Source organism: Myotis davidii, unplaced genomic scaffold (assembly GCF_000327345.1).
Source record: "Myotis davidii unplaced genomic scaffold, ASM32734v1 scaffold168, whole genome shotgun sequence".
In the NCBI taxonomy this organism is placed as follows: Eukaryota; Metazoa; Chordata; class Mammalia; order Chiroptera; family Vespertilionidae; genus Myotis; species Myotis davidii.
The window spans coordinates 4,518,967-4,530,091 of record NW_006383016.1 but is presented as its reverse complement, the minus strand read 5'-3'; positions in this window follow the sequence as shown (position 1 = coordinate 4,530,091).

Sequence of the window (11,125 nt, the reverse complement as noted above, 5' to 3'; positions counted from 1 at the left end):
ATGAGAGAGAGACATCGATCAGCTGCCTCCTGCACATCCCCCACTGGGGATGTGCCCGCAACCCAGGTACATGCCCTTGACCGGAATCGAACCTGGGACCCTTCAGTCCGCAGGCCGACGCTCTATCCACTGAGCCAAACCGGTTTCGGCAATTGCCCATTTTTTGATAGGGTATCTTTTTATCCCTAAGTGCTCAACCACTGAGCCACGCCCACCGGGCTAGCTAGTAAGCTAGCCTATTTCTCTAATATTTATGAGATGTTGTAAGTAAACACTGGAAAATAATACAACACAATGCACTGCTAATAGAAAACAGCAGGGGAAAGAGAGAAGACCTTTGAATTTTTTTAAAAAATATATTTTATTGATTTTCTACAGAGAGGAAGGAAGAGGGATAGAGAGTCAGAAACATCCATGAGAGAGAAACATCCATTAGCTGCCTCATGCACATTCCCCACTGGGGATGTGCCCACAACCAAGGTACATGCCCTTGACCGGAATTGAACCTGGGACTCCCCAGTCCACAGGCTGATGCTCTAGCCATTGAGCCAAACTGGTCAGGGCAGTCCTTTGAATCTTTATTTCTCATCTACCTCTATTAACATTCTCAATTGAGATTAAGGTTATTTGGGAAGAACACAGAGAGGAACCCTGAACTAGCCATGTGAACATTCCATGTGGTAGGTCTTCAAATGGGGCTTTCGTTTGCTGAGGATTCTGTTGGTACACTTTTTTTTGACTGCAATCATATATTTGCAGAATTCAGAATAGAAAAGAGCAATGTCAAAAGCAGCACTACACCAGCCTCAGTCTTTTTGAGAAGTGAGAAGTAATATGGTTTTGGTGTAGAGTCATTATTGTTTAGATTGCATTAAGCTTGAATATAAGCATTTACAAACTCCTGAGGCGCATCTCTTATGTAAGTGGAATTAGGAGGTATTTTTTCAAGTTCAAGGCACCCTCCAAAAGAGCAGTCTTTTTGCTAAAGTGAGTGCAGATTGCCTGTAGTAGGGTTCATGGTGCTGTCTTCAGAGTCCTGATGCCACGTGTGGGGGAGGGACTGGAGGGTAGTTGCTTCCCTGATGGATGGTGCAGTCTTGAGTGAGAACAGCTGTCATTTCATTTGTGGATTCTGTGTAAACTATATCAGGGATTGATGAGGAAAGGCAACAATAGGGACGCACAAATTAAAACGTAACGTGCAGGGAGGCTACTCCCACGAGAATCCCAGTTTGGAGAATGGGAGAAGGTCCCAGGATCACTCCATCCAGCTCCTTCCCTCCCAGGAATAAGGGGGTGCAGTGACCTGGTCCAAGTCCAACATAGATTGTTACAGAGCTAATGTTAGGATCCACCCTCCTGACAGAGAGTTAGAAACATCAATGAGAGAGAAACACCAATCAGCTGCCTCCTGCACACCCCCCACTGGGGATGTGCCCGCAACCAAGGTACATGCCCTTGACCGGAATCGAACCTGGGACCCTTGAGTCCTCAGGCCAAGGCTCTATCCACTGAGCCAAACCAGTTAGGGCTCTTTCTTTTTTAAATAAAAAAATATTTAGAACAAACTAATCATTAAAAAAATTGTCTTCCCTTGGAATTTTTGTTTGTCCTCTACCAGGTAAATTAGGAAAGATTGTTGCTGCTATGGACTGAATATTTATGACCCACCCGACAAATTAATATGATGGGATGAGGCTTCACATGATATGTTTGGCAATGTAACCCATCCCTGTTCTGTCAGATAAAGGAGAGTAATTTTGGAGGTGGGTACTGGAAGGAGGGAGTGGCATAGGGCGGGAGGAAGAGGAAAGCGAGAGAGAGAGAGAGAGAGAGAGAGAGAGAGAGAGAGAGAGAGGGAGAGAGAGAGAGAGAGAAGAGAGAGGAGAGAGAGAGAGAGGTCGTTTTCCAGGAAGGGCGCCTGGTTTTATATGGGAAGTGGCTGGGACCCGAAGGCTGGCCATGACCAGCAAGGGTCATGCAGAGCTGCAGTGGCTTAGTGTTACAGATAAAGATACAATTATTTAAGAATTGATGTTGTAGACGAAGATACTTTCAGCATTATCTCCTGGGCCTCAGCATCAGGGTAGATCCATTGGGAGGGACTGGGCTGGAGCAGGGATTTACTGGGTTGCAGCAGAAGTTCTGAGGGTTTCCTCGTTTTTCCCTCTGCCAGATTCCCACGTTCTCACCCAGCATAATTGAGAAAATCAGTTGCTGCACAGTAAGCATGCTTTAAGTGTTTCCTATCTGTGGAAGTTTATGAGGGTGCCTTTGACTGTGTTGTATTCCAGAAAGTAACCATTTACGTAGAGAATATCAGACTCCATCCTAGGCCAGCTTGAGTTAACACAAGTACAACCTTACAGTCACTCCGAAGATTGCCCTCCCTGTATTCTAGGAGAACTGCTTCTTGGGGGAAGTAAATGCTGGGTTGCAGTGAGGTATTTTGGTACCATCACCTTCCCGTAGGGCATTCTCTGTGAGAGGTGGGAAAGCGAGCTAGAGAGAAGCATACAGACAAAGGGGAGACCACAGCTGACCGGTGGCCATTAGCCCAGGGAGAGTCACTTTAGAGCGTAAGGAGGCAGGCGCAGGCCGACCATGGGCCCCCCAGGGCCAAGTGGCAGCACACAAGTTACCCAGGAGCTCCAGTCCGCAGCTCAGGCCCTCTTCCCAGGACGTGGCAGTCAGGGAGGATGCATCTACCTGGAGCTGCCGCCAGCGGGAGGTCAGAGCTGCAGGCTGGGGAGGACCTCTTGGCAGGCTCTGCACCTGGCATGGCGCTGCTCCATCGGCCTCACAGCACCTGGCCAGGAGAGCTGCACCCTGTTTTTCCTCTGACTCATTCCCACAGGCTCTTCAGGGTGAGGTGGAGAGCAGTCTCTGCCGCTGAGGTTACAGGAACAGGCATTAATTACCGCTCAGGGCTGTGCATCTGTTTCACCAGTGCAGCAGGACAGCCCTGTGCGTGTGTGTGTGTGTGTGTGTGTGTGTGTGTGTGTGTATTCATTGATATAACTTTTTCTCTCAACTTGCTTCCTGGAATGTAGCTGACGCCCCTCGTCTGGGTTTGCAGTCTGACTACCGACTGTCCCTCCGACGGACACCAGCTGGAGGGTTTCTTTAGTCGGCGATTTATCAGCCGGTAGAACATGAGACATCACGGGCTGGGAGACTGGCGAGCCCTGCTACACTTTAGTTCAGGTCATCTTATCTGCATTCAGCCCCTGCATTCACTCACTGCTTCCAACCAACATAAATTGGTTGACTTTCACGTATTCTCTTTACCTCCACCTTAAATAACATCCTTTTCCTTTGTGATAACCGCTTCAGGAAATGGCAACAGGGACTGAATCCACCATCCCTTTGACGTGGAAGCTATAGAAAAAAGGAAGGACGAGGCCGGTGTGGGTTACTGAGTTGTTCCTCTTCAACTTTTTTTAAAAAAATATATTTTATTGATTTTTTTTTACAGAGAGGAAGGGAGAGAGATAGAGAGTTAGAAACATCGATGAGAGAGAAACATCAATCAGCTGCCTCCTGCACATCTCCTACTGGGGATGTGCCCGCAATCCAGGTACATGCCCTTGACCGGAATCGAACCTGGGACCTTTCAGTCTGCAAGCCGACGCTCTATCCACTGAGCCAAACCGGTTTTGGCCCTCTTCAACTTTTAATAGGTCTATGTGAACATTTAATGAACCCAAGTGGATTTAGACAAGCCCTCACAGAATTAGAGTGGAGATCAGAGAGGAATTGAAAAGGTCAAGTTTGGTCACCTTGTTGACGGGTCTTTAGCTTGAGATGCCTTCAAGCAGCCACCTGGTCCGAAGGAGGAGGACTCTGGCACAAAACTCTGCTCTGTCTCCTGCGAACCCGGCCTCGGAGGTGCTCCCGACAAAGTGGCATGGAAGTGCTACCCCATCGTCCTCGGGGCCCAGGACAGAGGTGGGAGTTTGACTAGGGGAGCCTGTTCTCCTGTTTCTCTCTCTGGCTTCTTGGCTTCTGGACCCCACCTCAGCTGGACTGGTCCCAGCTCTGCAGGCAGCACTGCTCTCACTAGGGACCAGGGGTGGGTGGCAGCGGGGAGGGGGGTGTGGGGCACCACATGCCAGCTTCCACTGTGCATCCGAGCAAGAGGCGCCACAGCGCCAGCACCGGGCAGCTCTTTCCCCACATCTGACTATGGAGCAGGCCCCCTGCTGGTCTCTCTCCTGGGCACAACCGTACACCCTGAGCTGTTTGCACTGCAGCAGAGCCTGGCTCTCTGACTTCCCCCAGGCCCAGGTTCCAGTCTGACGCCTCCACAGTTTCGATGGGTAATCTCTGGCCACTGTTCCTGAGCGTTTACAATTTCGTAGGCATTGGGGTGGGGCTTTGGGACCTTTCCTCTCAGCCATGTCTCTGGCGGCTTGTTTTTCCTTCCCTTATTCTGCCTCTCCTTCCCGCTCACCTTCTAATCTGGGTTTCTCTGTTATCTTCCTGCGCGTGCTTCTTTCAGTAGAAAGAAATGAGTACATGATGCATAATTTCCGTTTTATACTCAGACAAAGGCAAAATTTTTTTCAAACATGTAAGAATAGAAAGAACTTTAAAAAAATTTATAATTCTCTCATCAAAACTGACCCTCTCCTTCCTGAGGTTTTTTTTTTTTTTTAAGTAGCCAGATGAGATATTGGCATTTCATTCATAAAATAGGCCTGTCAAATACCTGCAGGCAAGGGCAGCGTATAACCAGGGGAGAGAGAGGTACAGTGGAGAGTGTAGACTGACCTAGATTTGCAATGTAAGATCTTAGAGCCTCCATCTCTTCATGGGGGAGAGTAGGGATAATAAAACACAGTGGTTGATGGTCCTAGATGGTAAGAGTGAAAGCTACGCCAAGGCAGCCTTTCCTGGGACAGATGGCGAACACACGGCACAGTGATTACAAAGTAGGAATGTCTCCGGGTGAAGTGCAGGCAATGAAGGCACTTAGGCTGGGGCCAGGGAGTGGCGAGTGGGGCAGCCAGCCAGGCAAAGGTTTCCAGAGCACACCTGGGCTCTACCCGCATGGGGAGCCCACATTGCTGCTCCAGAGCCCTGAGCACCGCTATATCTGAGAAATGGACCCTGACCGTCCTTCCTGTGAGGGGCAGGTAATCCCTCATTCCTCTCTGCTCCAGCCACACTTTGTAGCTTTCTTAATGGATTTATCACATTATAAAGTCATTTAAAAATTGATATATCGACCCCTCACATGCCTGCGAATTTTTCTGAGGCAGGGATATCATCGTATTCATCTTTGTACCCTCTGAGGTTGCCGGCTGTGATCCTTAGATGGTGGGGGGAGTGGGGGTGAACCTTAGATGCGTGATACACAGTATCATCAGTGCAAGTAGAGCTTTGCTAACTGACAAGGTTGGGGCAGTGACAATACAGGCCTGGGTTCCTTGCTGCAGGGCTTGGGAGGGGTATGTGATGCAGCAGGAAGAAAGGACAGACTCTAGGATGGAGAGGTGTTATATTATAATTAGTGGCCCCATCATTTCCATCTTTGAATCTCTTAGTGAAATTGAACTTCAGGAAGATGCGCATTTTTACCCCTTGACTTGGTGCTCTTCCTGGTCTCCCCATGTCCCACCACCAGGTAGCTTTAGGGGAGAGTGATGCCCAGGACATGGTGCACTTTCCTGCCATAATAAATGTTTGATGATTTGAGAAGTGAGGATATTATGCCTCTAGGTGACCAGTTCTCCCTCCCGGGGACATTTGACGTCTGAGACACAGCTCAGGAACGAAACGAACAGGCCCGGATGAATCTTGGGAAATCTGTCCTTCTTGCTTAATGTTCCCCTTGTGTGGCTCTGTGTTGTATCAGTATTGATTCCATCTTTGAAAGACGCTGTTTGTTATGGGACCACCAACCTGTTAGCCTACAATTAAAAAAAAGAATTTCCCTTCTCTGAGGGCACCAAGAAGAAAAATTCAGCTAACTATAAGGTTTAGTAGGTCAAGTGCAGGGAACTTGCATCACAGGAGCAGAGGTTGACATTGAGAAAGCCTTTCTTCCATCCCAGCTCATGCCCTTAGCACCACCAGGAAATAAAGGAGGAAAGGAAAAAAGTATCTTTGGTTAGAATGTAGGTAAGGTATCACAGACCTGAGGAGGGGCCTTTTTGATCCCTTAATAATTTTCTTGAGCAGAATGAAATAGATCAGCAGTCCCCAACCTTTCAGATCTCATGGACCCCCAGTGGTCCATGGACCACTGGTTGGCGACTGCTGAAATAGATGATACGTTGTGTACTTCTCTCTTTAAGAAAAGGAAATTATACAGTGTGGGTTATAGCTTCCAGTGTGTGTGTTTGTGAATTCTAAGCCCCAGGTCTGGTCTCAGTACCTCACCATACTCACCTATAAGAGCTGCCCATGGCAAATGAAAGGAAGCACCACATCTTATTCGGAGAGCATGTTAGGGTTTCCTAAGTTACCTCTTAGGAAGTAACATTTAGGCAAGACATTTAAGGTGAATGACAAGAAAGAGACAGCCATGCATAGACCGGGGCCCAAGCATTTCAGGAAAGGAAACTGCATGCAAACACCTAGGTTTTCTCTGTGTAGGGGGATGGTGGGGTTGAGAGGGGATGGGGTGTTTTAATTACCTTTGCAAACTACACAGTTTTTCCCCTTGAAGACTCTACTGTGTCTCTGTGAGGTCTGCCTGCTCCCCTTCAATCTGAGAATCCCTGCTGCTGTCAGTGAGATGCTGTCAGTGACAGTTTATCATCTTCCTTGGGTGTACTGGGGCAGAAAACAATGTGGACAGATAGAGCTCTAAAAATATGAAGATTCAGTCAAGGTCAGAGGAAGCAGGGAAGCATCTGTGTCTGTCACTCTGCCTGGAGGCAGCATGGGAACGTGTGGGATGGCACTAGATGGAACCCGAGTCATTTTCTTAAGCCTGGAGGGCTGGAAGCAGTGGCTGGGATGCAGGTGGAAAACCGCTATTTAAACCTTGCCAGCATTTTTTTTTTCTGTTTTTCCAGAGATGGAGCCTGGCTTAACTATTGAGAGACAGTTTCTCCCGTTACAACAAGAGCAATACTTCGATGTACAGATAAAGGCAAGAATCTCTTCTGGAGAGGGAAGTTGTAAGGCAACCGGAAGCTAAGCTACGTCTGTGTAAATAAGCTGCGTCTGTCTAAGGTAAATGTCTGAAGAAAACAGAAAATGAATGTCATCTGCAGCTGGATGAAATGGCAGAATTTTGGGGTGGGAAAGGCGCAGACAATGAATTTTCCTCTGAAAGGACCCTGGGGAAGGGGATTTGGGCCACGAGACCTTGGTGGGGGTCTTGACTGCAGGCTGTGGGTCAGAGACCAAGAGAAGTGTGCTCAGTGCTGGTGAGGCTTGGTCTGTGGAACTGGGGCACCCGGATGCAATGTTCAGACATATGGTATCTGCTCTGTGCTGCCCAGCCCTCAGTGAGACTTTTGTTTCCTGTTCTCGCCTGGGTGCTGGCAGGCCTGTGCCTCGGGGATCAGGCAGATTGGCAGCCGTGGCCTGGAAACAAGTCCCAGGAGCGAGTCAAAGTGGCAGCACGGACACTTCGTTTGTGTCAATACGAGACAGGACCTTCTGCTCTGGTGCCACCTCCTGTCCTCAACCTCAGTCAAGGGTTTGTCTCTCTGGATTCTAATTTCTTGCCTGGGCCACCCTCTTCCCAGGATGATTGGCAGTGGTAACACCTATTTCCTTCAGGGGAAGCCCTTCTCCCATGGACAGCAATATAGTTTTACCCGAGACTCTGCTGAGAAAAATCACAGAAGAGACACCCCTACGTAGACGGACTTCCCAGGCTCACAGCATTCAGGATGAAGTGAGTTACTGGTTTGGCTGACAACAGCCTTCAGTCCATGCTTTTCAACTGGGGAGCTAATATATCTAGCCAAATGTTTTGCGAGCAGGGTATTTCTCCCTCCTCCTCTGTCCAAGCCAGTACTAGGGCAGTGACTGAGTTGTCTGTCCCTCAAGTTGTCTGTCCCTCAGTTGGAGTTAGCCAGGGCATTTGTCTTCCAGCCTCGCTTTATTTGTAATAAAGATGGTATTACTTAGTGCTCCACCTCTGCCTCTGCTATTTTGTTGTTTCTTTCTTTTTAAAAAAATGTAAATGTTTTTATTGGTTTTGGAGAGGGAAGGATATATGAAAACATCTACGAGAAACATTGATTAGCTGCCTTCTGAATGCCTCCTACTGGGGATCGAACCCGCCACCTGGGCATATGACCTGACTGGGTAATCGAACCAGCCACCTCCTGGTGCATGGGAAGATGCTCAACCAACTGAGCCATACTGCTCGGGCTATTTTATTTCTTCCTGGGTTCAAGACAGGAAAGGGGATTCTATTAGGCTCTCTCATAACCCCACAAGTCCTGCCAATGACTTACTCTGTAAATTGGGCAAACTACTTTGCATCTCTATTTCTCCATCTGTAAAGTGGAGGCCACTGGATAAGGGTGAAAAACAGTGCTAGATATTATTGGCTGAAAGATGTCATTGCTGGCCCCATCCCCCAGGGATATTAGAATCACTGTTTGACAACATGTTCTAAGTCTTCACCAAGGACCTTGCTGCTGTGACACATTGATTCGTGTGGGCTCGCACCATCTGCTCCCATCTGCTGCGAGTGGTGTAATTGCTCTCAGTTGTCAACATCCAGCACCCACAGCTGCTTTGTGGGGAAAGGCTCCAGCACTGTGGGCCCAAGTACAACTTGCTCATCCGTTCACTCCTGTGAGGGGTCCAGGCGCTCAGCATACCCCTCCCTCTTGTCTTGGGGACTGGTCACAATTTGGCTAGGGTATGCAGCCCTAGCTTCTCACAGCTACCAGTAAGGACAAGCCTTCTACCTCTGCGAAAAGCACTTTGCCCTGAGCCTCAGGATGAGATCACCTCTTGGATCTTTTTGCATGTACACTTAGTGTACTGTTTTCACTACTGGTTGATCTGGGTTCAAATCCTAGCTCTGTCCCACAATAGTGATTGGACTGTGGGCCAATGACTTAACCTCTTTATCTGTAATGTGAAGCTAATACTTACCTTGCAGGCTATTGTGAAGATTTCACTCAACCAGGGCAGGTAAGTGAAGCACTTAGCACAGTACGAGACTAATAGTAAATGCTCAATAAATGGTAGTGATGCTTTAACTGAAGTGCCTATCCCTTGCTTAGGGAGCAATTGAAGACTAATGATTTCTTCTTAACGTGGTCCATATGCATTTCTAGCCCTCTGGAAGCTTATTCCTCAAATTATGGTCCTTGGTTCAGCATGTGTTTATGAGCTTCAGAGAAGACGTGTGTGGCTAATGAGGCATCCTGCATCCTGAAAAGTGTGTAGGTGGAGGAGATTCAAGTTCAATCTTGTCAGGATCAGTTTAGCTGTTGATATGGCCAATGTAAGCAATACCCTTATTGAAGGAATTTCAGGACGCCAGGCTTGGCAGAGATTGCCATATTAAAAGTGAATTCCCAAGAGGGAACTCTTCTCAATGCAAATAAATTTAAAATAATCTATAATAATAAAAGCATAATATGCTAATTTGACCAGACGTTCTTCCAGATGACCTTCCAGACAAGCCGGGGCTGGGAGGGAAGCCTGGGTCCCAGGTGCCAGAGGAAAGCCGGTGCCAGCAGCTGGGGGAAGGAAGGCCTACTCTTGCATGAATTTCATGCATCGGGCCTCTAGTTTAGTCATAATGTGGAGATGAGAAAAGTTGGGCAAAGAGACTAGTAATTTAGTATGTAGGGAATTGGCAATTTGCGCGCGCGTGTGTGTGTGTGTGTGTGTGTGTGTGTGTGTGTATCTGGTCAGGTTCCAGATGACAATTGTCCATCCATGTCTGAGGCATTTGGCTGGGAGAGGAATGGCACTGCAATAGTATTCTGGGCTCTGCTCCCAATGAGTTAATCAGCAGAAAATAATTAAAAATTAGAATGCAATTGGGGAGTTAAAACAATGCACATCTGAAAAGGACGCGGGCCAAATGGGCCATCCTAGCATGGACACAATTGGAATTCTGAGCAGGGGCTGTCACTTCTCAGTAAGTCGCCTCTGGTCACTCTGGCCTCTTTGCTAGGCTGGCACACACCACACATCAGGCAAACTTCCACCTCAGGGCTGCCGAGCTTGCTTCTTCCACTGCCTGGCACACTCTGCCCAGACGTCTGCCTGCTCTCCCTCACCTCCTCAGGCCTCTGCTTGAATGTCCCCTTCTCAGCCAGGCCTTTCTTCATTATTTAATTTGAGACAACACATTGCCCAACCCTCACACATCCTTTCCCGCTGATCTTTTACTGTAGCACCATCGACCGCATAGTATGTGTTTTCTCATTGATTTACTTATTTTCTGCCTTCCCCGTTGGAATGTAGAGTCATAAAGGCTGGGCTTTTGTTTGCTCTGTCCCAGGCTTTATCTCCAGACCCTAGAATAGTTCCTGTCACACAGCACATACTCAATGCATATTTGTTGAGTGCATGGTAACTTTACATGCTCTCTCTCATGTTTATAGAACCTTGCAAGCTAATTATTATTTGCATGTTAGAGATGAAGAAGCTAAGGCTGGGAGAAGCTAAGTGCCTGTCCATAGTCACAGAAGCTAATAAATGGCAGAGACAGGGTTTGAACCTGGTCTTTGATTTCTCCTTAAGCTCCAAACTGTGAGTTTATGTATCTGTTGTTTTAAGCAATGAAGTTTGTGGTGATCCGTTAGCGCAGCCACAGGAAACTAACACCAGACTTCTTTTTTTAAAAATTATATTTTTATTAATTTCAGAGAGGAAGGGAGAGGAAGAGATCGATAGAAACATGAATGATGAGAGAGAATCATTGATTGGCTGCCTCTTGCACGTCTACCACTGGGGATCGAGCCTGCAACTCTGGCATGCGCCCTGAGTGGGGAACCGTGACCTCCTGGTTTATACATCGATGCTCAAACACTGCGCCATGCTGCCTGGGCCAAACACCGGGCTTCTTAAACTTTACAGTCCTAGGTGTATGGGTACCCTAATAACTGGGTGCCACTGGGGGCCCTATCCAGTGCATCTATCATGGTGCCCTCCACGTGGCTGCCTTTCTAAGGAG